Source organism: Capra hircus, chromosome 14 (genome assembly GCF_001704415.2).
Source record: "Capra hircus breed San Clemente chromosome 14, ASM170441v1, whole genome shotgun sequence".
Classification (NCBI taxonomy): domain Eukaryota; kingdom Metazoa; phylum Chordata; class Mammalia; order Artiodactyla; family Bovidae; genus Capra; species Capra hircus.
In genome coordinates this window covers 74,993,509-75,021,233 of record NC_030821.1, presented here as the reverse complement: position 1 = coordinate 75,021,233, position 27,725 = coordinate 74,993,509, and positions in this window count along the sequence as shown.

Genomic DNA, 27,725 nt, shown 5'->3' with positions numbered 1-27,725 from the left:
TGAAGGTACAAGTGGCCACATTTGGTTTGGTCCTAATTCATGTTCATCCCCGCTCTCAAACACAGAGATTCACTTTGATTCTCCACCTTCCAGAAGCTTCTGTTGTGCCTGGGAAGACAGAGAAAGGCTCACAGGTACCTCAAATGCAGGGCAAGTTGAAAAACCCAGCATATCGTTTCTCAACCAGTAAGTAAAAAATGCATGGATGAGTAATAAGGATGGGGTAGGCAAAAGCAGAGACATTACTTTGCCGACAAAGATCCGTCTAGTCAAGGCTATGGTTTTTCCAGTGGTCATGTATGGACGTGAGAACTGGACGATAAAGAAAGCTGAGTGCCGAAGAATTGATGCTTTTGAACTGTGATGTTGGAGAAAACTCTGAGAGTCCCTGGGACTGCAAGGAGATCCAACCAGTCCATCCTAAAGGAGATCAGTCCTGAATATTCATTGGAAGGACTGATGTTGAAGGTGAAGCTCCAATACTCAGGCCACCTGATGCGAAGAACGGACTCGTTGGAAAAGACCCTGATGCTGGGAAAGATTGAAGGCGGGAGGAGAAGGGGACGACAGAGGATGAGATGGTAGGATGGCATCACCAACTCGATGAGCATGAGTCTGAGTAAGCTCTGGGAGTTGGTGAAGGGCAAGAAGCCTGGCATGCTGCAGTCCATGGGGTCACAAAGAGTTGGACACGACTGAGCAACTGAACTGAACTGAACTGAGGTAGAAGTTATTGCCAATGTAAATATAGGAGACATAATGAAAGAGACGATGCTGGCCAGGTCTGCAAATGGTGGGTGCATGAGTTTGAAGCACAATAAATACATTTATTACTAAGCAAACAGAGTAGAGAACAATCCGACGTTTTCCTCTGAGACCAGCAGGTTTGTCATTTCACTTTGCACCACCAGAGGGCACTGTAACACTCATTGGGATTTATGGAAGAAAGTTGGTTTTGGTTTTTCTTTACCAGGTCCAGTTGTCAGCAAGGTCTTTGTAAGTTTATAGCTGCTGGGAAACTTGGCTAGTTCTGAGCATTGCTAATGCCCCTCCCCAGAAGAAGGTGTTAGCTGAAATGTGAGGCTGTAACATTTGTAGGAAGGGATAACAGGATTTTTTTCCAAATTTGACCTCAACATGCTCCCTAGTGTGTGCGTGCTCCGTCGGTCTGACTCTGTGTGGCCCCGCGGACCGTAGCCCACCAGGCTCCTCTGTCCATGGGATTCTGCAGGCAAGATACTTGAGTGGGTAGCCGTTTCTTCCCTAGGGGATCTTCCCGCCCAGGGATCGAGCCTGCATCTCCTGTGTCTCCTGCATTGCGGGCAGATTCTTCACTGCTGAGCCGCCAGGGAAGCCGAGAGGATCCAGAACACCAGGGCCAAGCACCTTCTTCTTTCTGCTGAGATGGCCCTCCCCCAACCCTTTCTCCTCCTCATCTCCAAGGACCCCCTTCTCTCTGAGTCCCCAACATCTGACAAACATAGTGCTTCTGTTAGTATTGATTCCACTGGATTCTAAGGATTAGTGTTATTTTAATTAAGGTTTCTTAACAGTCAGAGAGATTCAAGGGACTAGATCTGGTAGATAGAGTACCTGAAGAACTATGGACGGAGGTTTGAGACATTGTACAAGAGCCAATGATCAAGACCATCCCCAAGAAAAAGAAATGCAAAAAGGCAAAATGGCTGTCTGAGGAGTCCTTACAAATAGCTGAGAAAAGAAGAGAAGCGAAAGGCAAAGTAGAAAAGGAAAGATATACCCATTTGAATGCAGAGTTCCAAAGAATAGCAAGGAGAGATAAGAAAGCCTTCCTCAGCGACCAATGCAAAGAAATAGAGGAAAACAACAGAATGGGAAAAATTAGAGATCTCTTCAAGAAAATTAGAGATACCAAGGGGACATTTCATGCAAAGATGGGCTCAATCTGAAGGACAGAAATGGTATGGACCTAACAGAAGTAGAAGATATTAAGAAGAGATGGCAAGAATACACAGAAGAACTATACAAAAAAAGATTTTCATGACCCAGATAACCACAATGGTGTGATCACTCACCTAGAGCCAGATATACTGGAATGTGAAATCAAGTGGGCCTTAGGAAGCATCACTACAAAAAACCTAGAGGAGGTGATGGAATTCCAGTTGAGCTATTTCAAATCCTAAAAGATGATGCTATGAAAGTGTTGCACTCAATATGCCAGCAAATTTGGAAAACTCAGCAGTGGCCACAGAACTGGAAAAGGTCAGTTTTCATTCCAATCCCAAAGAAAGGCAATGCCAAAGAATGTTCAAACTACCACACAATTGCACTCATCTCACACACTAGCAAAGTAATACTCAAAATTCTCCAAGCCAGGCTTCAACAGTACATGAACCATGAACTTCCAGATGTTCAAGCTGGATTTAGAAAAGGCAGAGGAACCAGGCAATGGCACCCCGCTCCAGTACTCTTGCCTGGAAAACCCCATGGGCAGAGGAGCCTGGTGGGCTGCAGTCCATGGGGTCGCTGCAAGTTGGACACAGCTGAGTGACTTCACTTTCACTTTTCACTTTCCTGCATTGGAGAAGGAAATGGCAACCCACTCCAGTGTTCTTGCCTGGAGAATCCCAGAGACAGAGGAGCCTGGTGGGCTGCCATCTATGGGGTCGCACAGAGTCGGACACAACTGAAGTGACTCAGCAGCAGCAGCAGCAGAGGAACCAGAGATCAAATTGCCAACATCTGTTGGATCATCGAAAAAGCAAAAGCTTTCGAGAAAAACATCCGCTTCTGCTTTACCAACTATGCCAAAGACTTTGACTGTGTGGATCACAACAAACTGTGGAAAAATCTTAAAGAGATGGGAATACCAGACCACCTGACCTGCCTCCTGAGAAATCTGTATGCAGGTCAAGAAGCAACAGTTAGAACTGGACATGGAACAACAGACTGGTTCCAAATTGGGAAAGGAGTATGTCAAAGCTGTATAATGTAACCCTGCTTATTTAACTTCTATGCAGAGTACCTCATACGAAATGCTGGTCAGGATGAAGCACTAGCTGGAATCGAGATTGCCGGGAGAACTATCAATCACCTCAGATCTGCAGGTGACACCACCCTTATGGCAGAAAGTGGAGAAGAACTAAAGAGCCTCTTGATGAAAGTGAAAGAGGAGAGTGAAAAAGTTGGCTTAAAGCTCAACATTCAGAAAACTAAGATCATGGCATCTGGCCCCATCACTTCATGGCAAATAGATGAGGAAACAGTGACTACTTTATTTTTCTGGGCTCCAAAATCACAGCAGATGGTGACTGCAGCCATGAAACTGAAAGACGCTTGCTCCTTGGAAGGAAAGCTATGACCAACCTAGACAACATGTTAAAAAGCAGAGACTTTACTTTGCCAACAAAGGTCCATCTAGTCAAGGCTATGGTTTTTCCAGTGGTCATGTATGGATGTGAGAGTTGGACTATAAAGAAAGCTGAGCACCGAAAAATTGATGCTTTTGAACTGTGGTGTTGGAGAAGACTCTTGAGAGTCCCTTGGACAGCAATGAGATCCAACCAGTCCATCCTAAAGGAAATCAGTCCTAAATATACATTGGAAGGATTGTTGCTGAAGCTCAAACTCCAATACTTTAGCCACCTGATGCGAAGAGGTGACTCATTGGAAAAGACCCTGATGCTGGGAAAGATTGAAGGCAGGAGGAGAAGGGGACGACACAGGATGAGATGGTTGGATGGCATCACCGACTCGACGGACATGAGGTTGAGTAAACTCTGGGGGTTGGTGATGGACAGGGAGGCCTGGCGTGCTGCAGTCCATTGGGTCGCAAAGAGTTGGACACGACTGAGCAACTGAGCGACTGAACTGAACTGAACAGTCAGAGAACTACTCCGTTTCTAGTTTGTCTTGGGTGCATCTTGGGAAAGACCTCTCTCCTGTGCCCTTCCCAGAAGCTGACTTTTAACCTCTGCCACCAGAGGTGGGCTGACTGTTTCCTTGTGTCCTATAGCAGGAGCTGCTGGAGGCCAGGATGTACCCCAGGCCACTCTGTATCCTCGGTGCCAAGCAAAGTGCTGGGTGATGATTGAATGAGGAACAAGAGGATGAATGGAATAGCCATTCTCACTGTGTGACCCGAGCTCCAACCCTCGGGCCACACTACTGGCCTGGGAGGCTTCCATGGGCACCCTAGTAGAGGGGCCAGTGTCCGCAAAATGCCAGCGTCTTATCTGACCCAGTCCCTGCAGTGTTCACGGCCTCCACGGCTTCCTCATGCACTTAAATGAAGTCCCAGCTCCTCGCTGTGACCTGCAAGGCCCTGCACCCCCATCTCCCCGCCCCATCTTTGCCACACTCCCCACCCCTCCCCCTACTCTGCCTCTGGTCCACACACACCCATCCCGCCCCCACGGTGGGGCCCTGGCCCACGTGCAGGTTCCTCTCCCTGGAACAGCCTTCCTTCTTTCTGTTTTTAAGAGTACTGGAGTGGGGTGCCATTGCCTTCTCCTTTTGTTGAATAGTATCCGTTAATTAAGAGCAAAAGAGTAAGAGCATCTTAACTGTATAGCTGAACTAACAAAATTTGATATTTAGGCTATTAAAACCTAAAATCCAGGTCAATCATTGAAAATAAAATTAGACACACACAGAAATCAAAAACATAAGTTAGAAAATGCGACTAGCTACACAGAGAAAAGAAGGCATTAGTTCCCCTGGATTATCTTTCTTGAGCTAATTATGTTGAATAAACATAGGTCTCTTGATTAAACCTGGGATGGTTTTGGCATTTGCAGGGGATCAAAGAGGGAACTGGGCTTCCCTGATAGCTCAGAGGTAAGGAATCCGCCTGCAGTGCAGGAGACAACTGGTTCGATTCCTGGGTCGGGAAGATCCCCTGGAGAAGGGATACGCTACCCACTCCAGTATTCCGGCCTGGAGAATTCCATGGGCTGCATAGTCCATGGGGTCGTGGAGTCGGACACGACTGAGCAACTTTCACTTCACTTACAGAGGGATTTGGGTCTGTTAGGTAACAAGAGGATGGCTGCAGCCACTCACAGCTGAGCCCTATCCTAAAGACTATGGGAGCCCTTCCTTCTGATCACCCCATGGCTGGCTCCATTTTGACTTTAAGATCTCAGTTTGGGGGAATTCCCTGGTGGTCCAGTGGGTAGGTCCAAGCTTTCACTGCTGAGGGCCCAGGCCCAATCTCTGGTCCGGGAACTAAGACCCTGCAAGCCACTCATTTTCAGTTTCAATGTCACTTCTTGGAGAGGCCGCACCTGGTTATCCAACTCAAAACCCACACCCATCGCCCATGAGCCAGCTGTAGCGCCCAGTTAGAGCGCTCACCCGGGTTTCTATGTGCTGACTTACTGTCCGATGCCCCAGGTAAATGACTGGATCCTAAAGGCCAGGTGTTTCCCAGTGACAAAGAACCGGCCTGTCAATGCAGGAGGCATAAGAGACGCAGGTTCAGTCCCTGGGTCGGGAAGATCCCCAGAGGGAGCAATGGCAATGCATTCCAGTATTCTTGCCTGGAGAATCCCCACGGACAGAGCAGCCTAGTGGGCTACAGTCCATAAGGTCGCAAAGGATCGGACACAGCTGATGTGACTGAGCAGGCGCACGCAAAGGCCAGCGACATCGCCAGAGCCCCGATCAGAGCAAGGTCCCAGACGCCAAGCCAAGCTCCCAAGACGCCAAGATGCTTCCGCGATGACGCCCACAGCCAGCCCTGGACCAGACGCTCTGTATTCTCACCGCAGACCCTGCCCTTCAGCGGGAGTGAGGTGACTTCATACAGAGGAAGAAGGTCTAGGCTCAAGAAGAAGTGAGTCTGCAGACACAAACTTATGGTTACCAAAGGGGAAAGGTTTAGGAATAAATGAGGAGGCTGGCATTAACATATACATACTATTATAAAACAGATAGAAAATGTAAAATAGATAACCAGCAAGGACCTACCGTATAGCACAGGGAACTCAACTCAGTATTACATAGTAACCTGTAAGGGAAAAGAATCTGAAAAAGAATACATATGGTTATAGGTGTATGAACTGAAGTGAAAGTTGCTCAGTCATGTCCGACTCTTGGTGATCCCATGGACTATAAAGTCCATGGAATTCTCCAGGCCAGAATATTGGAGTGGGTAACCTTTCCCTTCTCCAGGGGATCTTCCCAACCCAGGGATTGATTGCATAATTGTAAATCAATTATATATTACAAATCAATTATATTGTAAATCATTTTAATTATATAAAAATGCAAATTATATTGTAAATTATATATTATAAATCTTATAAATTATAAATCAATAAATTATAAATCGGTTGTATAACTGTAAATCAATTACACTTCAATTAAAAGTTTTTTTTAAAAAGGAGTCTGGAGAAAAGTACAAGTTCACCAAACAGGGATCTGGGATTTAAGAGCCAGCGAACGAGCCACTCACTTACAGCTCTGGGAGTTGTCTGGCTTCCCAAGATGAGCAAGAGACAGAAGCAAAGAGCGTTAGGAACGTGAACGTGGGTTCCAGAGAGCATGGGTTTGAATCTGGCTCCTCTTCCTACTAAGAGATGACTTTGGGCAAGTCACCTCATTGCCTTGTGCCTCCGTTTTCTTATCTGTAAAATGGAGATGAAAGAAGTATGGAAGTGTCAGTCACTCAGTCGTGTCCGATTCTTTGCAACCCCATGGACTAGCCTGCCAGGCTCCTCTGTCCATGGAATTCTCCAGGCAAGAATACTGGAGTGGGTAGCCGTTTCCTCCTCCAGGGGATCTTCCCAACCCAGGGATCGAACCCAGGTCTCCTGCGTTGCAGGCAGATTCTTTACCATCTGAGCCACCAGGGAAGCCCCAAAATGGGGATGATAATCATAATATCTACATCATGAACTTAAAGTACCTAATGCTTTTAAAGCATCAGCATCCAGCATGTTGATCAGTGGTATCTCTCTGGTCTCCGATGAAAACCAAGGGCTCCTTGATCAAGGGGCCTGCCTGTGCACATAGAAGCGCTGGGTTCTGTTTGCATGAGCTTCTGTTTCTCTTTGTGTCCTTACCTTTAACAAAGCCGTTTGCAAGTCCCCTTATTTTCCAAAAGGAGCCACTTCACGAGAGTGGGCTGGACCCATATGCAGGAGACGCAGCTCTGCAAAAAATTAAAATAGACGCCTTTCCCTTTAGGTTATTTCTGCTTCCCCACCCCCATCGTGAGCGGCATGGCTCCATCCTGAGGTGCCCTGAAAAAGCTCTCTCTCTGCAGGAATGTAATGGATGTCCCGTGCAACTGCCAATACTGCAGCCGATTTCGCGGGGAAATTGCCTCTATCCATCACAGCAGCCCAGAGCCAGATGCGCATTTACTGGGAAGATCCCAGGCCAGCCTCTCCCGAGGGTTTTCTCAGAGGCAGCGAAAAGAAAGCCGCTGCTGCAACAAAATAAAATGAGAGAAACAAGGAAGGAAATGAAAGCCACTGGAATCTATAGCTGTTCCCCCTCCAGGTAGACTCCTTGCCCACCATCTCCGAACCCGGGACCAGAGCGCGACTTGGCATCCCCAAAAATGAGTTTCCCAACCCCCTCCTCGGACGCACTGGCAGACATGGGTCAGAGTTTGGGAGGCTGTGCATCCATGGCTGAGTGGGTGGCTGTCCCCAAGGGCAGCCTCCTTCCTGCAGGGAGACCCACAGGGCGGTCTGCCCTCCCCTCTCATCCATCAGCTCCATGCCTGCCAAACGGGCAAGGCACGCATCCCCCTGGGGAGGCTAACTATGAAGAGCTCAGGCCGCTAAACCCTGTCCTCAGGGATCCACGCAGGCATTTCCCCTGGGGTGACCGAGCCCGGTTCTTCTTGAACCGAGCAGACGGCAGCGGAGAGACGGCACCTAAGCTGGCCCCCACGGGGCTGTCTGACCTGCAGGGGCACAGAGGATGCTGCCCTGAGCATCCCAGCCTTGGAGTCTCCCTGAGCTCACAGCCAGCTCAAGGCTGAGGCTCCAAGATGCTGCGGAGAGCACCTGAGGTTGCAGGCAGAGGAAGGGGTGAGGACTGGGTTGGAAGCCAGATCCTGGGGACCCCGCCACCTCCCCGTGCTCTGGCCTCCGCATCTTCAACTGGATTTCTATCCGTGCAGCTGGGAGAACAGCAAGGATGGGGGTAACATGGAGACATCTGAGCCAGGCCCCCCACCCCCCCTTGTGAGTTCTCCAGTATGTCTTTCCTGCTCAGCCGCTCGAAGAGAACAAACACTTCTGTTTATCCTGGCTCCTCCTCGGCTGGTCACCGGCCAGAGTTTGTCCTCCCTGGGGAAGACTCTCCCGGCCATTTCTGTGTTCCCGCCGCACTACTCAGGGTTCAGACATGGCAGACACACAGTCAGGGCTTCTGGGGCTGAAATGAATTTGCTGGACCTACCATAAGTGGGGAGGGGGCTTTCCTGATGGCTCAGACGGTAAAGAATCTGCCTGCAATGTGGGAGACCCGGGTTCTATCCCTGGGTAGAGAAGATCCCCTGGAGAAGGGAATGGCTATGCACTCCAGGATTCTGGCCTGGAGAATCCCATGGACAGAGGAGCCTGGCAGGCTATGGTCCATGGGGTCACAAAGAGTCTGGATGATACGACTGAATGACTAACACACACACACACACACCATGAGTGGGGAAGGTGATGAGGATGAAAGCTCTGCTGAGACGTGCGATAATAAAACCCAGGAGGCTTCCCTCATGGGCCAGTGGTTAAGTCTCCTCCCATCCAATGTAGGGGGCATGGGTTCGACTCCTGGTTGAGAACTTCAGATCCCACATGCCATGTCGTGCAATGAGGCCAGAAATAAAAAGATAAATAAAAGAATTTTTTTAAAAAAGGTGGGTGCTTACCAACTATACACAATTATACACAAAATCTTTCTGATTTTTGAAAAAATAAGTAAAGAAATAAGACCCAGGTCTCTTCAAAACCAACAGAAAAATGAAAATATGAACTCAAGGAAGATGCTAGTCCCAAAGCCCCTGCTCTTGACTCCCTCAGGCTGCAGCTCAGGACACATTTTCTCTCTTTGCTTTGGGAAGGAGACAAGCAATTTGTAGTTTGGCTGGAATCAGGGGCTTCTCCACTTACTTGCTTATCTGGATGGAAAATTCGGAGCAAAGCTGCCAGGCCCCTGTGAGCCACTTCTGCAACGACTTGAGAACACAAGTGATGGAAGCCTTCCAGACGTGAATACCCATGACTGGGTACTGATGATGAAAGCCCGGCAAGCGCTTCCTGCCATCACCCAGCAAAACCCCAGGAAGACGAGGAGAGGTGTTCACGCTTCTCTCCCTCATGCACGACCTCAGCTTCATTCAGGAAACTCTTCAGGGCTCCTCGTCCAAGCCAGGGTCCAGAGTGAGTGCCGTGGGGAATGCAGAGGCTGGATTACAGCTGGAAGGGCAAGTGCTAGAACCTAGTGCTTGGGGATGGATTCCAGCCCTGGTGGCTCAAAGGTAAAGAATCCACCTGCAATGCAGGGGATGCTGGTTTGACCCCTGGTTGAGGAACTAAGATCCCACACGCCTCAGGGCAGCTAAGTCCATTTGCTCTAGCTACTGCGCCCTAGCGACACAACCAGGGAAACCACAGGAAGCAACAAAGATCCCCAGTGCTGCAACTGAGACCCGATGCAGCCAGATAAAGAAAGACTTTTAAATAACAATAACAGTCATTGAGAACAGAACACACAGTGTGATGAACCGTATGCAGTGTGTAAAAGAGTTAGCACAGACTGTCCGGAATTACTCAGGCAGCATTTTACAAATAACAAAATATGTGGGATGCACTCCAACCCCTTCTCCGGACGGAACATAAAAGCCCCAGCTGAACATGAAGACGGGAACTTCATGCTGTCCTGCTTCTGCCCGGGTCCTCTCCTGAGAAGGCATGACCCGAAGGATTGCTCTCTGAAAGATGGAGCTGTCTAGGATAGCACTGCAGAGAGGCATGTATGTTAGGGACACTCAGACAGTAAATGATCTGTAAATCCAGATCCAGCATGAGCCACAATTATCTCATCATGTTGTTGTTTAGTTGCTAAGTCATGTCTGACTCTTCGCAACCCCAAGGACTATAGCCTGCCAGGCACCTCTATCCGTGGAATTTCCCAGGCAAGAATACTGGAGTGGGTTGCCATTTCCTTCTCCAGGGGATCTTCCCGACCCAGGGATCGAACCTGCAGCTTCCACCTGGTTTCCTGCATTGCAGGCCATTTCTTTTACTGCTGGGCCACCAGTGCAGCCCATTAAATGGGCATAAGCATACCTAACTCACAGAGCTGTAGAGAGAATTCTAGGAAATAAATCGAAAGCGCTCAACACGTAGACTTTCTCAATAAATGAAAATTAATCTTCCACTCTGTTAGTGGAGAGGCCTTCTAGGAGCTGACTCTGCTTACCTTTGTGAAGTCAGAAATCTGATTTTTGTCAGTCCGTGGAGAGTTTAAACCACATACACTGAGATGGAAGCATAAATCAAAATGCCAGTTTATTCATTTACGTCGAGAAGTCACTGCCATGGTGTATTAGTTTCCTCTTGCTGCTGTAACAAATCACCACACACTGAGTGGCTTAAAACAACAGAAATTTATTATCCTACAGTTCAGTAGGCCAGAAGTCTAGCCCTCAACTCGCTGGGCTAAAATCAAGCTGTCGGCGGGCTGCATTCCCACGGAGGCTCCAGGAGAGACTCAGCTGCCTTGCCTCTTCCAGCTCCTAGAGGCGGCTGCACTCGTTGGCGTGCCGCCCTCTGCCTCCATCTGCAAAGCCAGCAGCACTGGCTGAATCCTTCTCACATCTCATCACTCTGACCTCAGGCTGCTGCCACCTGCCTGTTTAATGTCTTTAAGGACCCTTGCGATCTCATGCAGCCCACCCAGACGATCCAGGATAATCCCCCTCTTCTAAGACCAGTTCAATGCCATTTGCAACCTCAGTTTGCATTTGCCATGTAACATAACTTAGTCACAGGTTCTAAGAATTGGAACATAAATATCTTGGGAGAAGACATATTATTATTCTGCCTACCACACATGAGAACAGAAATACTTGAGTCCAATTGAAGCAACCAAAATGTCCATCAACAGAGAAATGGATAAAGAAGACGTGGTATGTACATAAAGTAGAACATTACTCGGTCACAAAATGGGATGAAACTGGGTCATCTGCAGAGATGCGATGGAGCTACAGAGTATTATACAGAGTGAAGTCAGAAAGAGAAAAATAAAGATCGCATATTAACAATGTATGTGCATTAACAATAATCTACAAAAGTAATAATAATCTAGAAAAACGGTACAGATGATCTCATTTGCGAAACAGAAATAGACACACAGACATAGAGAACAAATGTATGGATGCCAACTGGGGAGATGTGAGGGTGGAAGGAATCGGGAGATTGGGAGGGACACACACAGACTGCTACATATAAAACAGATGACTAATGAGAACCTACCCAGGGGATTCTACTCAGAGCCTTGTGGTGACCTAAATGGGAAAGAAACCCAAAAAAGAGGGCATACATTTGTATGTATAGCTGATTCACTTTGCTGTACAATAGAAACTAACACAACATTATAAAGCAACTATTAATAAACTCGAATAAAAATTAATTTCAAGAAAAAAAAAAGAATACTTGAGTTCATACAACCAATACATTATTTCCCTGTATATAGGTCTGTGAAGGAGGTTTGGTGAGCGTGGAAGTGGAGCCACAGTGGTGTCAGACTTACACAGTCTAGCGTGTCCACCTCCACCATGGACATGGGTTAATGAACAGACCCAGGCATGACTCCTTCAGGTGGGCTGGTCCTGACAATATTTGGCTCTGTGACTCTGTTTTCCATACCTCCAAGGCTGAATAAACACCACCACAACCAGTAGCCAAGGCAACCTTCTGATGGACACACTTTTCCTTTAGGGGATGGTACTGAGGTCTGCAAAATTGCTGCAGACAGCAACTGCTGCCATGAAATTAAAAGACACTTGTTTCTTGGAAGAAAAGGTCTGATAAACCTAGACAGTGTATTAAAAAGCAGAGATACTGCTTTGCCAACAAAGATCTGCGTAGTGAAATCTTTGATTTTTTCCAGTACTCATGTACTCATGTACAGATGTGAGAGTTGGACCATAAATAAGGCTGAGCACAGAAGAACTCATGCTTTCAAATTGTGGTGTTGGAGAAGACTCTTGACTGCAAGGATATCAAACCAGTCAATTCTAAAGGAAATCAGTCCTGAATTTTCACTGGAAGTACTGATACTAAAGCTGAAGTTCCAATACTTTAGCCACCTGATTAGAAGAGCTGACTCATTGGAAGAGACTCTGATGCTGGGAAAGATTGAAGGCAGGAGGAGAAGGGGATGACGGTGGATGAGATGGTTGGATGGCATCACAGACTCAATGGACATGAGTTTGAGCAAGCTCTGGGAGATGGTGAAGGAGAGGGAAGCCAGGTATACTGCAGTCCATGAGGTCACAAAGAGTCAGACACAACTTAGCAACTGAGCACACACCCACTCAGGTCTTAGGTGGCCTGGGTGTCTTCATGCTTACATGACCACATTTTGTAATTCACTGTGGGTGGGGTTTACAGTTGAATACTCAAATTGTTGGACTGTGAAGAAAGCTGAGCTCCAAAGAATTGATGCTTTTGAACTGTGGTGTTGGAGAAGACTCTTGAGAGTCCCTTGGACTGCAAGGAGATCCAGCCAGTCTATTCTGAAGGAGATCAGCCCTGGGATTTCTTTGGAAGGAATGATGCTGAAGCTGAAACTCCAGTACTTGGGCCACCTCATGCGAAGAGTTGACTCATTAGAAAAGACTCTGATGCTAGGAGGGATTGGGGGCAGGTGGAGAAACAGACGACAGAGGATGAGATGGCTGGATGGCATCACGGACTGGATGGATGTGAGTCTGAGTGAACTCCAGGAGTTGGTGATGGACAGGGAGGCCTGGCGTGCTGTGATTCATGGGGTCGCAAAGAGTCGTACACCACTGAGTGACTGAACTTAACTGAACTCAAATTGTAAACATATCCCCTAGCGTTTAGGGAACGTCTATGTCCTCAAAGTGCTCACGGCAACATGAATCTAATCCTCTGCATGCTCAGAAAGGCCTTCTTTGCGTCAGCAGGACAGTGACGTACTAGAGGGTGAATCAGCCCCCGATGTCAGATGTCACATCCCAAGGCCTTCAAGAAGGGCTCAGGGCTTCAGAGGGGAACAAGGCCTGTAAGCTGGACAGAGCCAAAAAGAGGATCCAGGGCTGGGGCTTGGCCGCTTCCACACAAATTGAATCATTTGACTGTGGAAGGCTTTGTACTGTGACCCATTTTCATCATGCCCAGACTTGATTGTGGGCAATTTTCCCTTAATTTTGAATACTAACCCAAAGGGAAAAGAACAAGTTGTTTGTTCTTATGATCACACAGTAGGTATGAAACCATATGCTGCATTTCAGTTGCCAAGATTCTTAATGATGTTCTTTATGTTCCGCATAATGATGAGTATGTATCGGGTGTTTTTTTAGGATCACTGGGGTAGGTGCTATCTTTTATCAGGTACCAACAACAGCTGACATTTACTGGCTGCTTCCTCCTTGTCAGGCATGAGTGCTCAGCACCTTCCACGTGTCCCATCTCTCAACGCTCCCAACAATGCTAGAAGCTGGGTCCTCTTATTATCCTGGTTTTTGCAAATGTGGCAACTACAGCTCAGGGAGCTTAAGTGGCATTGCTGAGAGCTAACCACTGCATCGCACAGCTAGAGCCCAGGTTTGAACCCAGCTAGTCTCCCATCAGAACCCGTGAGCATAAGGTAAACAATGCCTTGCTTACCCTTGACAGGAAGGTTTGCACTGCAGGCAGGTGAGACATAATCTTAAATTGTGGGAAAAGACACATAACATAAAATTTACCAGTTTAAACATACGACTTAGTGCTACCAAGTACATTCCCGTTGTTACTCAAGCATCATCACCCTCCACCTCTAGAACATTTTTCATCTTCCAGAACTGAAACTCTGTTCCCATTGAACACTAATTCCTGGGACTTCCCTGGTGGTCCAGTGGGTAAGTCTAACTTTCAATGCAAGGGGTGTGGGTGTGATCACTGGTCGGGACACTAAGACCCACATGAGGCAGACACCCGGGATGAGGCACACACCGTGTGCGCCACCCTGCCCAGCACCAGCGGGGTTTCCCAACGCTGGCAGCACTCTGTCAATGTAACACTGAAACACTGCGATTGCACTTTCTACAAACTTGGATCAGCCTCGCTTTCCAGGTTTGTATGTGTAGCGTTTCTATGCCGGCAATTGCACATGCCAAAAAAAAAAAAAAGAGTGAAGTTGAAAGCAGGATCAGTCTAATGAATAAGAGCAAGAATTCTGGAGCCAGGTATCACGAGGTCAAGCCCTAGCTCTCATATCTGTCAGCCGCGTGACCCTGGACAAGTTCCGAGACCTCCTTGAGCTTAATGACATTAGTTGAAAAGATAACAGTACGATCTTAAGGTTGTTATGTATATGGAAATTATGTAAGCAAATATACAGCAGGTACTTAGAACAGTGCTGGGGATCTTGTAAATACCCTGTAAGTTTGCCAGGTTATTTTAACTTTTTGAAAATTTATTCATTTATTTAATTTTGGTGGTGCTGGGTCTTTGCTGCTGCCCACGGGCTTTCTCTAGTTGCGGTGAGCGGGAGCTACTCTCGTTGCAGAGCACAGGCCCTAGGTACACCGGCTTCAGTAGGTGCAGCACACAGACGCAGTAGTCGTGGTGCACGGGCTTTAGTTTCCCCCAGCATGGGGTCTTCCTGGACCGGAGGTGGAACCCATGTCCCCTGCATTGGCAGGCGGATTCCTATCACCGTACCACAAGCGAAGTCCCTATTCTAACTTTTTTAAATGGCCAGTCAACGTAAAGCTTACAGCCACTTCAACAGACTATCCAACTAGGGAGAAACTCTGCTCTCTGGTACAATACTATGGATAAACCCACATTTTCTTCATCCACTCCAAAACTCCTATAAATACAAGACGTATGGAAAAGCACACCACTGAAATAACTTGATGTAAAACATACAACCATTACAATGTCATGTAGGCAGGAACAAGAACTAAACAAGAAGACACATCATTTTCACAGTTAAGTCCCTGCAGAACTGTAAGCCTCGTAGAATAATCCTATTTTATTAAGATGTCTTCTTCCATTTGGAATTTATCATGGGCACTTACTAACAAATTCTAGTTCTTGCCTTTTTATTTCCAAGGAGTGTGTTCCCTAATGTATAGGTTTTATACTGCTTGTAACAAGGCACATAATAACCTCAGCTTCGCAAGTCAAGGTGGGAATCCTGGATTTTTCCCTTGTAACTAGGTCAAGCAGCCAGGCCCCAGAAGGACACGTAGTGCCCTTGGTGACAGAGGACCTGGAGTCAAGTTCCGGCCCCACCACTTACTACCTGATGGGCCTGAGATGCCTGGCCTTAGTTTCCCTGGAAACATGAACAAGTCCTGCTTCATGAGAAGGAAATGAGGACCAGGGGAGAAAAAGGATGCAAAAGGGCTTTTTAAACGATACTTGAAATTAAGAAGTAGTACAGCAGAAACTAGGGCTTCCCAGGTGGCTCAGTAGTGAAAATCTGCCTGCCAAAGCAGGAGACACAGGGGAGGCAGGTTCAATCCCTGGGTCAGGAAGATCCTCTGGAGGAAGGCATGGCCAACCCACTCCAGTGTTCTTGCCTGGAGAATCCCCAGTCCCATGGACAGAGGAGCCTGGTGGGCTACAGTCCATAGGGTGGCAAAGAGTCTGACATGACTGAGTGCACACAGCGGAGTCTTACACAAGATGGTCAAGCAACTCTGTACGTGTTCAGTCGCACAGTCTTATCTGACTCTTTGCAGCCCTGCGGACTGCAGCCCCGCAGACTGCAGCCCACCAGGCTCCTCTGCCCATGGAATTTTCCAGACAGAAGCAACCCTACCCCAATTTAAAAAATGAAATAAATAGAAGTAGTACGTCTCAGGGTCTCATCAGCAGACAGAAATTCTACCAGTCACTTTAACAGGGAGATGCTGGTATAAAGAATCATCAGCCAAGTATGAGAACTGAAAAGAAAAAAAGGGGACAGGGGGCGGGAGACACTGAGACTTCACCGAGTCACAGGCTGCAGAAGCAGCCCACCCAGAGCTGGGACGTGGAAGTAGAGGCCAAGGTTATCAACCCTTTGAAGCTTCTCGGAGGGCGAGGAGGGGCCCCGTGGGGCTGGAACATGAGCGTCTAAGGAAAGGGCTGCAGCTGGCTGGTGGGGGCCTCTCTTTGTTGAGGGTACGCTGAGGCTGCCCCTGGGGTGTGGAAACTGTCACTGGAATCCATGTGACTCCTGGGGTCAACTGTTGTGACAGCTTCGAGGTGGAACAGATGAAGAATACCGTCTTCCTGTATCTTCACCAATGCCCTCTGGTACTTGCTGCTGAAGAACTTAATCTGGAGAGCCCAGGAAGGGGCAGGAGGGGATAGAACTGTGCTTTCAGGGTCCCAGTCCCAGCATCCCAGAGCAGAGAACAAAAGGCTGGGCTTAGGGCCGAGGGCCAGTGTGCTAATGCTCAGTGCTAGAAGGTGGAGAAAAGGCATTAAACCCGTCATCAGGGACAGCCCCTTCCAGATGGGAGTGGAGCCCCGTCCCTCTCTGCACCAGATTCCACCTGTAAAACTGGACCTTTAGACTCGGGCTCTGGAGGCTTCATCCCTGACTCTGGGGTTTCTGAGCATGGGATGTTGTAAAGACTCCAGCAGCCTCCTCTTAAGAAAGGGCCCTTCCTTGGTTTCTTCTCCTTTGAGAGAAAGAGAAAGGCAGACGGACTGGGTTTCCTGGAGGTGGAAGGTGGGGGTATCTCTCGGAGAAAGAGAAACTTGAGCTGAGATCTGAATTACAAGCCAGGCTCACAAATGTCCTTAAAGGGGATTCCAGACCGAGGCTGGTGTCAAGTGTGCGAGGCGGGTGTACGCTCGGCGAGCTTGAGGCTGAGGCAGGAGGTTGGGGAGCTGGATGGTGGTCAGCCGGACACAGGGACGGAGGCTGTGAGGGCCAGCCCCAAGGTGGGCTCAGGGGTGCAGCCGTGACGTCTTCAGATGCCAGCTCCTGGCAGTGCCTGGCGGGTACCCACAGGACTGAGGGTAGGCAGTCAACTGAAATCATCCATGAGAAGGACTGAGTGCAGACTCCAGTGTGGTGACTATTCAGTAAAAGTACGACTGACTGAGAACAGGTAAAAATAAGAAAGATTAGTATGGCAGGCAGAAACCTACACAATATTGTAAAGTAATTGTCCTCCAATTAAAATTAAAATAAAACTTAGAAAAAAAAAAAAGAAATAGGAGAGATTAGATAAGAAGTCCACTGATTGGAACTTCCTTGGTAGTCTAGTGGTTACAACTTCACACTGGACACCATACTTCCAAAGCAAGGGGCCCAGGTTTGATCCCTGGTTGGGAACACCACGCAGTACAGCCAAGAAAGTTAAAACAAACAGCAACCACTGATCTTATCTGCAAAGTACAGGAGATGGCCCAGAGTGGGGGTGAGGTGGGAAAGGCAGACCCTTGAGGGTGGGTAAAGACCCTCATCTTCCTCTTGGTACCTATAGACACTCATCCCTCCGTGTCCTCCAATCTGCTTGCTTTCCTTTCCAGATCTCTCTTCCCCACTGGACTGTTTCCTTCTTGTGGACAGGGACTGTCTCCTTCTTGTGGACAGGGACTGTCTCATTCACCCCATGGAGGGAAAGAAGACCCATCACAAAGCAAGGGAGTCACTCCTTGCTTGGCAGAGAGTAAAAAGCAAACGGGTGGTTGTTACGGGGGAAATCCTACAGAGCCAGCTCCACCAGGCCTGGTCTCCTGTCTCAAGACTGGAGTGTTGTTGTTTTTTTTTCCCTCTTGGCCATGCCTCAAAGGGACCCTGAGGACACGTGTCCAGTGTGGAGCCTTGAGAGGGACGTGGCTGTTCTCAGCCGGGACCTCCCTTCCTCCTTCCCCCTCAGTCCCTTCATTGCTTCCCCCCTCCCTTCACTACACCATTTATTTACACGTCTCTCCTAGATTTTAGACTCTGTTAAGAGCTATTAAGATAATGTCATCCACCCTTGTAACCGTGCAATAAAAATGAAACAGAAATCAGCCCAAGGAAAGAATGGGTGTCAGTTCATAATTCAGTGTAAGGAAACACTTGCAAATTGCTAAGTCTTCCAACAGAATGAACGGCAGCCATGGGAGCCAGTAAGCCCTACCCCCCACAACCTCCCACCTTCCTCCCCTCCCCCACCCCACCCCACCCCGGGGAAGTTTGCAAACAAGAGCTGCAACCTGTTGGAAAAGTTGCAGCGTTTCCTGCAATGAAAGCCGGAATTGACCTTGGTAGGCACTGTGTAGCTTCCTGGGCTCCTCCACGGAAAATGATCTGGGCCCCAAGGTGTCTAAGCCCTGCTCTGAAACCCCAGTCCCTCAAGTCTGGACGGAGATGGAAAGAAGTTGGCCAGCAGCTATTCCAACTCAGAGGGTCCCCGTGGACCCTGAGCGTCGCCCTCCTCCAGCCTGGCTGACCCACTCTCTGGACACACTCTGAAGGCCAGCTCCACAGAAATGCCAGTGCCAGGCTTGCAGTTCTTAATTGGATACTTGGCAGAGAATGAGGACAATTCATCAGGTCCACTGCCCAAGGCTGCATGTACGCAGGCAAGGGAGAAAGAGTCCCTGGCCAGAGCACAGGATGCCAATTTCCACTTGGCAAAGGGGAGGGTGTTTCAGCGAGGATTACAGGGCAGTTCTAACCAGCTGTCACAAGGGCCAAGTGTTGTTCTAACCAGCTGCCCCCGTGTGAACCCAACTCTCCAGTCAGGCCAGTGTGCCCTGGCCCCCGAACACGCAGTGACCTGGCCCCTGCCTCACCCCTGCACACACTGTGTCCTCTCCCAAGTGGCTCCCCACCCCCCGAGACCCAGCTGAAGTCCATCTCCTTTCTGAACCCTGCCCAGAGCCCCAGACAATGGGGCCCTCAGCACCTCTAAGCTCCCCATTTGGGTAGTGGAATAATAACGACCGCAGCTAGCATACCTTAAGCTCCTACTGTGTGCCAAGATGTTGCCAAGTATTGTGCTAATTTCCAAAACAGGCCTGCAAGGAAGGAAGTTGTCTTAAAGATGAAAAAACTCAGACTTCACACTACTAGCTAAGCTAGTGGACGACAACCCAGGCTTGTCTGCCTCCAAGTCTCACGTGCTTTCCACACAGAAATCAAATGTAACCTACACTCCTCGAGATCAGAGCCATAATCCCACGTTCCCCCAAAGTTCTTACCCCAGGATATGAGCGAAAGTCTTTCTAGTACATTTTCCCCTGTGCCTGATCCGTTTTGCGTGGGCCTTCTGTCACTCATCACCAAAGACAGCAGTTTGGAAATGTCCTTCTCACTGAGCAATTATAGATCTTTGAAGGAGAGTGAGGACTCAGAAGGTCACCTGAAGCAGGTAATAAGGTCACATCCTGGGCATCCTCATACAGTGAAGAGCTGTGGCTAAGCTTGTGTATGAATTGCCAGTCCGCATTCCTCAAATTTGAATAATCTCAGGAGACAAACAAAATCTTCCCAAACTCTTTTTTTAAACCATATATTATCTTAAAAAGTCTTTATTGAACTTGTTACAATATATTTTGGATTTTTGGCCCCAAGTCATGTGGGATCTTAGTTCCCCAACCAGGGGTTAAACACACACTCCCTGCTTTGGAAGGCGAAGGCTTAAACGCTGGACCACCAGGGAAGTCCCTTCCCAAACTCTTGAAGGTGTTGAGATGCATATTCAAAATCATGTCCCATAAGAACTCCTAGGAGAGAAAATGAGAGAAAAGTTATTTCAGTGCTGTCCTGGCTGGGAGCCGACAACCAGCTAGAGAAGCTGGTCCTTCTCACTGCCCCCTGCCCACTCTGGGTCAGCCCCAGCCCTGTGCTCACCCTACTCCAATGCTGCTCTGGGTCTTGGAGTATTGCCTCTGAGATGCACATAAGCTACCTCACTCCGGCAGGTAATAGAGAAGCAGCAATGACGGCCGTGCGACTCAGGGCTGCCTGGTGGCTGCCTGCAGGCTCTCTGCCACAGAGGAGAGAGCCCATTAGCTTTGGCCGGCTGCCCTGGCCACCCAGTAAAGTCAGGCCCAGACTTGTTAGCCCTTTGCAGTTTCCCATAGAAGCCATTTTTTCGTGAAATCTATCCACTTTTTGTTTTTAAAATATCAGCCATTTACTTCTTCTTGTTTAGTCACAAAGTTGTGTCCGACTCTTTGCAACCCCATGGACTGTAGCCCACCAGGCTCCTCTGCCCCAGGGGTTTCCCGGGGAAGAATACTGGAGTGGGTTGCCTTTCCCTTCTCCAGGGGATCTTCCCAACCCAGGGATGGAACAAACTGCTTTAAAAATTTTTCAGTTTAATTGACCTAAATCAATTAACCCCATTGAAGCCTGGATCCTACCTACCGATGGCCACTTGCTGACCCAACCACTGAAGCAAGGGCTGAGTCCAGAGAGGTGAGGCAGCCTGCCAAGGGCACACAGCCTGCTGGTGGCAGAGATGGCACGGGGACCAGACCTCCCGACAGCCAGGCCCCAGTCCAGCCCTCCTCTAGCTCTGCAGCTCTTAGCAGGTGGGACTCCCTGCCAGGGTTGCTCTGATGAGACACCCCTGCAAGGTCATGGGGCGCCCACACCTTTGACAGGGTCTCTGCGAGTCACTGCCACATTCACCTCCCTAATCCACAACTCTCCAAGGATGCCCAGTTATTTCTGAGACTCACATCCACTCTTCTGGGCTGAGCATAATATTCTTTCTCTTTCCTTGCTTCCTCCAAGGTCATCCTGGGAGCTTTAGAGTTTGACTCATTCATACACGTGCATGTCCTGAGTACCCACTGTGCAGGGCACAGTGTCTAGCCATGGAAACACAGAGTCAGATGAGATTCAGGGTTGACTTTGAGAAGCTTCAAGGGTCAATCTTATGAATCCGCTTGGCTGGACCATAGAGCCCAGATGTTTGGCCAAACATCAATCAAGTTGTTGCTGTGAAGGTATTTGTTAGATGTGCTTACCATTCAAATTGGCAGACTTTGAACAAAGTCGAGGACCCTCTGTAATGTGGGTGGGCTTCATCCAATCCATTGAAGACAGAGAAAAGACTGAGGTTCCTGGAAGAAGAGAAAATTCTGCCTCCAGATGCATTTGCACTCAAGCCACAGTATTGACTCTTTCTCTTGGGTCTCCAGCCTGCCTGCCTGTCCTGCAAGCTTTGGTCTTGTCAGCCTCCACAATCACATGAGCCAATTTATTAAAATAACTCTCCGCTTCCAGAGAGATAGACAGGTAGGCAGGCAGGTAGGTAGGTAGATAGATAAAGCCAGAGAAACAGACAGGCAGAAAAATAGAAAGATAGATAAGCAGCTAGATAGAAATAGATAGACGGATGGGTGAATAGATACACACATACACACACACACACCTTATTAGTTGTTCCTCTAGAGAATCATGACTAAGATAGGAACTCAGGAACTCATAGTCTAGTGGGAAGTATCCTATGTTACTTCCTTCTATTATACTAAATTCACACTTGAGGTGAAGGCATGAGGAAATGAGGGACAGGGCAGTTTTTCCCCCCAGACTTGTAAGCAAAAATTTGTGTATCTGTGTTATATGCATTTTTTTCAGAGAAAAGTGTCAAAGAATTTTGGAAGCCCTCCCCAGAACTCAAGGACCACTAAGTTTCCAGTCTGATCTTCTGAAATTTGGTGGGATATGAAGCATCTCTGTGGGCTGTTTTGTTCTCATTAACCAGGGACCTAGAAGGTTTCCAGTGCTGATTCCAAATGAAACCACTAAGTAATACTAGAAAGTGTCTTAAATCCAGAATCTGACGTTTGTGGATCCAAACCCCATCTCTGTTGTTTTTTATCTCCATGATCTTAAACACCCTGAGCCTCAGTTTCCTCATCTGTTAAGTGAAAATAACACCATCCCACAGAGTCGCTGTGAGTCTTAAAGGAGGAGGCAAACGTGACTGAGCGGTGCAGGGCCTCACAGAGACTGCTCAGAAAACGTCCATTTATTAATAATTCACCCAGTTAAACTCAAAGCCCGAGAAACCACCATCCTCAGCTTGCAGGTCTTCAGAGTAAGTCGACCAAGGTCAAGTTGCTTTCCTTTCAGTCACAGTCACACTTGCCCACTGACTGGGTTTGAACCCAAACCATAAGGAACAGCATACATGATGCACCTGCTCCTTTGAATCCAAACTCCCAAGATGGGACACGTACTTTTCTCATGTGGAGGCAGCTTCGCTGTTCTCAGCTGCCAATCAGGGATAATTATACCTCCCTCAAAAAATTGTCACAATGCCAGGACGTGAGCACTTTACAAATGCCTATCTGTCATTCCTCAAACCCAGAAGGCAGAAGAGTGGAAGCCTCAAGTTTGAGAATCCAGCCTTGCAGTTCTAGCTGATGGTATCCTGGCCATAAGGCTTTGGTTGACTCCAGTACCAAGTAGGATTGATAAAATGTGGTTTCTCGTAGTTTACCAGGATTTAATGAGGTAAGTTATACAAGGCTTGAGCTTCCTGTCTAGTAGGAACTGGAAGCAAATCCTATTATTATTATTATCTTAATTTTTTTTGGCCATGTCAGGCAGCATGGGCTCTTGGTTCCCTGACCAGGGATAGAACCCACATCCCCTGCTTTCGAAATGCAAAGTCCTAACCACTGGCTGGCCAGAGAAGTCCCAATTATTACCCTAACTTTTGCAGGGAAAGGGTCTCACTGCTGATACCAAGTTCTTGCTGTAAATTTTCCCTTTACCTAACCTCTTTTGTTTCGGGGTTTTCTTGTTCTGTTTTCATTTGTTTGCTTTTAAGTATCTATTTTTCTTTGGCTGCTCTGGGTCTCTGTCACGGCACGTGGGATCTCTGATCTCAGTTGTAGCATGCAGGATCTTTTATTTGCGGCATCTGAACTCTTAGTTGCCGAATGTGGGATCTAGTCTCCTAACCAGGAATTGAACCTGGGCGCCCTGCACCAGGGAAGTCCCTGCCTAGCCTCTTTCAAATGGGCATTCTATCACCTGCCGGCTGAGGAGCCCAGGCAAACGCGTTTCGGGAATGTACTCTCACTTTACATGTTGGATCACTGAACTGGGCGGGCAATGACCTCTTATCCCCCTTTCCAGATGGGCCATCTGAGGTCTGAAAGATGAAGCCACTTGCCCAGTGGGCTGTGGTTGGGGAGCAGTGGAAGAGTTTTATTCACCCCTGATGTTTCTGCCTCATCCTGCTGACTGCATGGGGGTCAGAAGGTTGATAGAGCAGCCAAGAAATTTGGCAAGAACTTCTCAGTCAGGGGGTCACAGAGCAGGAGAAAGCATGGAATTTTGCCCCTAATTACGTCCTGTTTAACTTGGCTTTCCCGGTAGCCGACAAAGCCAGACTGCCAGCTGAGGTCTTGTCCTTGGGTAGCCATCAGGAACTCTGGCTTCTAATTTGGGCTGATCACTCTGGACAAGTTGTCCAGCCTTCCTATTCTCATCTTCCCATTTATAAGTCTGGGATAATAATAGCTTCTTCTCTTTGGGGAACATTTCAATGGCTTTTTTTTTCTTTTTTCCTGAACAGGGTTACATCATTCGTCCTCCTTAATTTGCTTTGTTTGGGTAGGCAGGAAATTATTTTCAGCCAGCAGCCAGTAATTACTAATCACACTGACAATTTGTTAAAAAAAAAAAAAGAACCACCAAATATATTTCAAGACTAGATCTCTATTTGCTAATGAAATAGTCCCCTGGGGATGGGTTTTAGATGATGTTCAGCCACCACTTGGCTGTGATTCCAGGCTGGACCAGACTAGAAAGAGCACTGGACTGAGTGTTAGGGACCCCTGGCTGAGGCTGGGAGACCCTGGTGAAGTCACTTTTCCTGTCTGAGTCTCTGATTGATTCTTCAACCATAAAAGGAGGGCATAGGACTAAAGGATCCTTAGGGTCCTCTTCCGCAAAACTGTTCTGATTCCACCAACAATAATCATGTAATAAAAGTAGCTCTGTCACCCTGGTCCCTCCCAACCTGCTACCACTTTCTGGACGGCTACCAGCATTAATCTAATCATGCCATTTCCTGTTCAAAATTGCTCTGATAGCAGAGGAAGGGACATGAAGATCACGGCATGTCCATGCAAATGTATCATAAGCATCACTGAAACTAAAACATAAAGAGGAGCTTTGGGGACTTCCCTGGTGGTCCAGTGGTTAAGAAAGACTTCTCCTTCCAGTGTAGTGTGTGCAGGTTTGATCCCTGGTCAGGGAACTAAGATCCCACATGCCTCTGGGCAAAAAAAAAAAAAAAAAAAAAAAAGAACATAAAAAAGAAGCAATATTGTAACAAATTCAATAAAGATTTTAAAAATGGTCCACATCAAAAAAAAAATCTTTTAAAAAAAAAGAGCTTTCAGTAACATGGAGACATGAAGAGCTTAATTTAGGTGAGAAAGGCAGGATGCAAAGTTATGCAATAATATCTCAGTAATGAAAAATGCATAGGACAAAGATTAGAAGGAAGTACCACAAGATGCGAACAGTGGCTAACTGACTCAGCCTACTAAGTGCCAGAGCTGGGACTCGAACGCACATCTTTGAGTGGGGATCACATGCACAAGTTGTTAGAGAAATGGCATAAATGGTAAATATCCAGTACTTTGAAGACTTCAAAGACAAGAGTACCGGAATTGTGTCACGGACCGAGAGACCTTATTTAGAGAAGTCATCTCTGTTTTCTACCATGGACATTACCATGGATTATAATCAAAGCCAGTTAATGCATTTCACCCCCCCCCCAGATCATTCACTTTATTCCCTTCCTTCAGCAAAATTTCTGCACACATTAAGAAGCCATATTTTGTTCACTCTTGAGACCATCCTCAAAATATCTGTAGAAGCTGAGCAACAATTCTTTTGGCAACTTAAGTAGTGAATCTTCATTAATTTCATTAGATCATTATTGTGTGTGTTAGTCACCCAGTCGTGTCTGACTCTTTCTGAATCCACGGACTGTAACTCGACAGGCTTCTCCATCCATGGGATTCTCCAGGCAAGAATTCTGGACTGGGTTGCCACTAGTACTGTACAAAACAATGTCTGATGTATGGTCTTACATATTTTCGCTGTTTGAGAGATTTGCCCCATCGAAACAAACAAAAACTACCCTATGTCTAAGATGAGGTACAAGATAAAAGGCCACTGTCACTAGAAAAACAATTTCACTTAAATGATCAAGAAGGGAATAGTCATTTAAGTTAAGCAGTATTCGATGGGGCAAATCTCTCAAAACAGTGAAAATATGTGAGACGAGACATCAGACATTTTTGCGTACAGTACTAGCGGCAGCCCACTCCAGAATTATTGCCTGGAGAATCCAGTGGACAGGGGAGTCCATGGGGTCTCAAAAGACGGAGCAGCTAAACAACAACAAAAAGTATATGATCCATGGTTGGTTGAATCCATGGATGCAGAACCATGGACACAGAGGGCTGACATGGGACTTGAGCATCCTAAGATTTGGTACACATGGGGGCTCCTGGAACCACATCCCCGTGGAAACCAATGGGGATGACTGGAGATACAGACATAGACAGAGATAGAGATAAATGGAATATGATTCAGCCACAAGAAAGAAGGAAGTCCTGCCTTTACAACAGAGATGAAGTAGAGGGCATTATGCTAAGTCGGGCAGAGAAAGACAACATTGTACGATATCACTTTTCTGTGGATTCTATAAAAACTGCACTCACAGAAACAGAAAGTGGAGCGGTGCTTACCAGGCACTAGGGATTCGGGGGCAGGGGTGGATGTTGGTCAAAGCAGTCCAAACTTGTAGTTATAAGATGAATACATTCTGGGGAACTAATGTACAGTAATGTACGGTATGGTGCTTACAGTTAATAATACTATAGTATACACCTGAAAGTTGCTCAGAGAGCAATCTTAAATGTTCTCATCACAAAAAGGAAACAGTAATTACTTGCTGCGATGGAAGTACTAACTAACACTAGGGGAATAATCATTTTCAACATATAAGAGTGTCAAATCAACACACTGAGGACTTTAAACTTACACAATCTTATATGTCAATTACATTTCAATAAAGGTAAAAAATTTTTCAGAATTTAAAATTTCTCTTTAAAGAATATAATGAACAGATAAATTTACCCCCTGTGCTTTTCTAGACACCTACTATCTTTGACTAGGCTCATTTTTCCATCCCCCTTTGGAAATGGTCCCACCCTGCCTCCACTCCATTCTTCTCCCGTTACAGGGACGGCGGTGTGTTATGACTTCAGCTCAAGAAGCATGTACTAATCCACTCCATCTTAGGCAGCAAAAGCTTCCATAATAAAATACCGTATACTGAGTGGTATCAACAACAGCCATTCATCTTCTCCCCCCTATTCTGAAGACTAGGAAGTCCGGGTTTCTGGTGAGAGTTGTTTTCCTCGCTTTTAGAATCAATTTCCTGCAGTGACTTCACGTGAAGAGAAAGAGGGAGAAGGGGTGGAGGGGGGACACTGGGAAGGTGGAGTCAGTGTCCTGGTGACTCTTCTTAAAAGGATATTAATCCTATTGGGTCAAGAACCCATCCTTATGACCTCAAGTAACCTTTTCTTTTTTCCAATGAGTCAACTCTTCGCATGAGGTGTCCAAAGTGCTGGAGCTTCAGCTTTAGCATCATTCCTTCCAAAGAAATCCCAGGGTTGATCTCCTTCAGAATGGACTGGTTGGATCTCCTTGCAGTCCAAGGGACTCTCAAGAGTCTTCTCCAACACCACAGTTCAAAAGCATCAATTCTTTGGCGCTCAGCCTTCTTCACAGTCCAACTCTCACATCCATACATGACCGCAGGAAAAACCATAGCCTTGACTAGATGGACCTTAGTCGGAAAAGTAATGTCTCTGCCTTTGAATATGCTATGTAGGTTGGCCATAACTTTTCTTCCAAGGAGTAAGTGTCTTTTAATTTCATGGCTGCAGTCACCATCTGCAGTGTCATTGGAAAAGACTCGAATGCTGGGAGGGATTGGGGGCAGGAGGAGAAGGGGATGACCCAGGATGAGATGGCTGGATGGTATCACGGACTCAATGGACATGAGTCTGAGTGAACTCCAGGAGATGGTGATGTACAGGGAGGCCTGGCGTACTGTGATTCATGGGGTCGCAAAGAGTCGGACACGACTGAGCAACTAAACTGAACTGAACTGAACCTTTTCTACTTCCTTAAAGTCCCCATGTTCAAATACAGCCACACTGGATGTTAGGGATTCAGCATATGAATTTAAGAAGAGACACAAACATTCAGTGTACAACAAGCTCCACATGAATGTCTGAGGATGGAAACGATGAAAAACAATATCAAAAAGAAAAAAAAAAAACAATTGAAAAATGGGAGACTTCCTGGTGGTCCAGTGGCTAAGACTCTGAGCTCCCAACACAGAGGAACTCACTGGGTTCAATCACTGATTAGGAAACTAGATCCCACATGCCGCAACGAAAGATTCTACATGCCACTGCTTTAAAAAAAAAAAAAAAAACCCATATGCCACAGGGCTGCCCAGGTGGTGCTGGTGGTAAAGA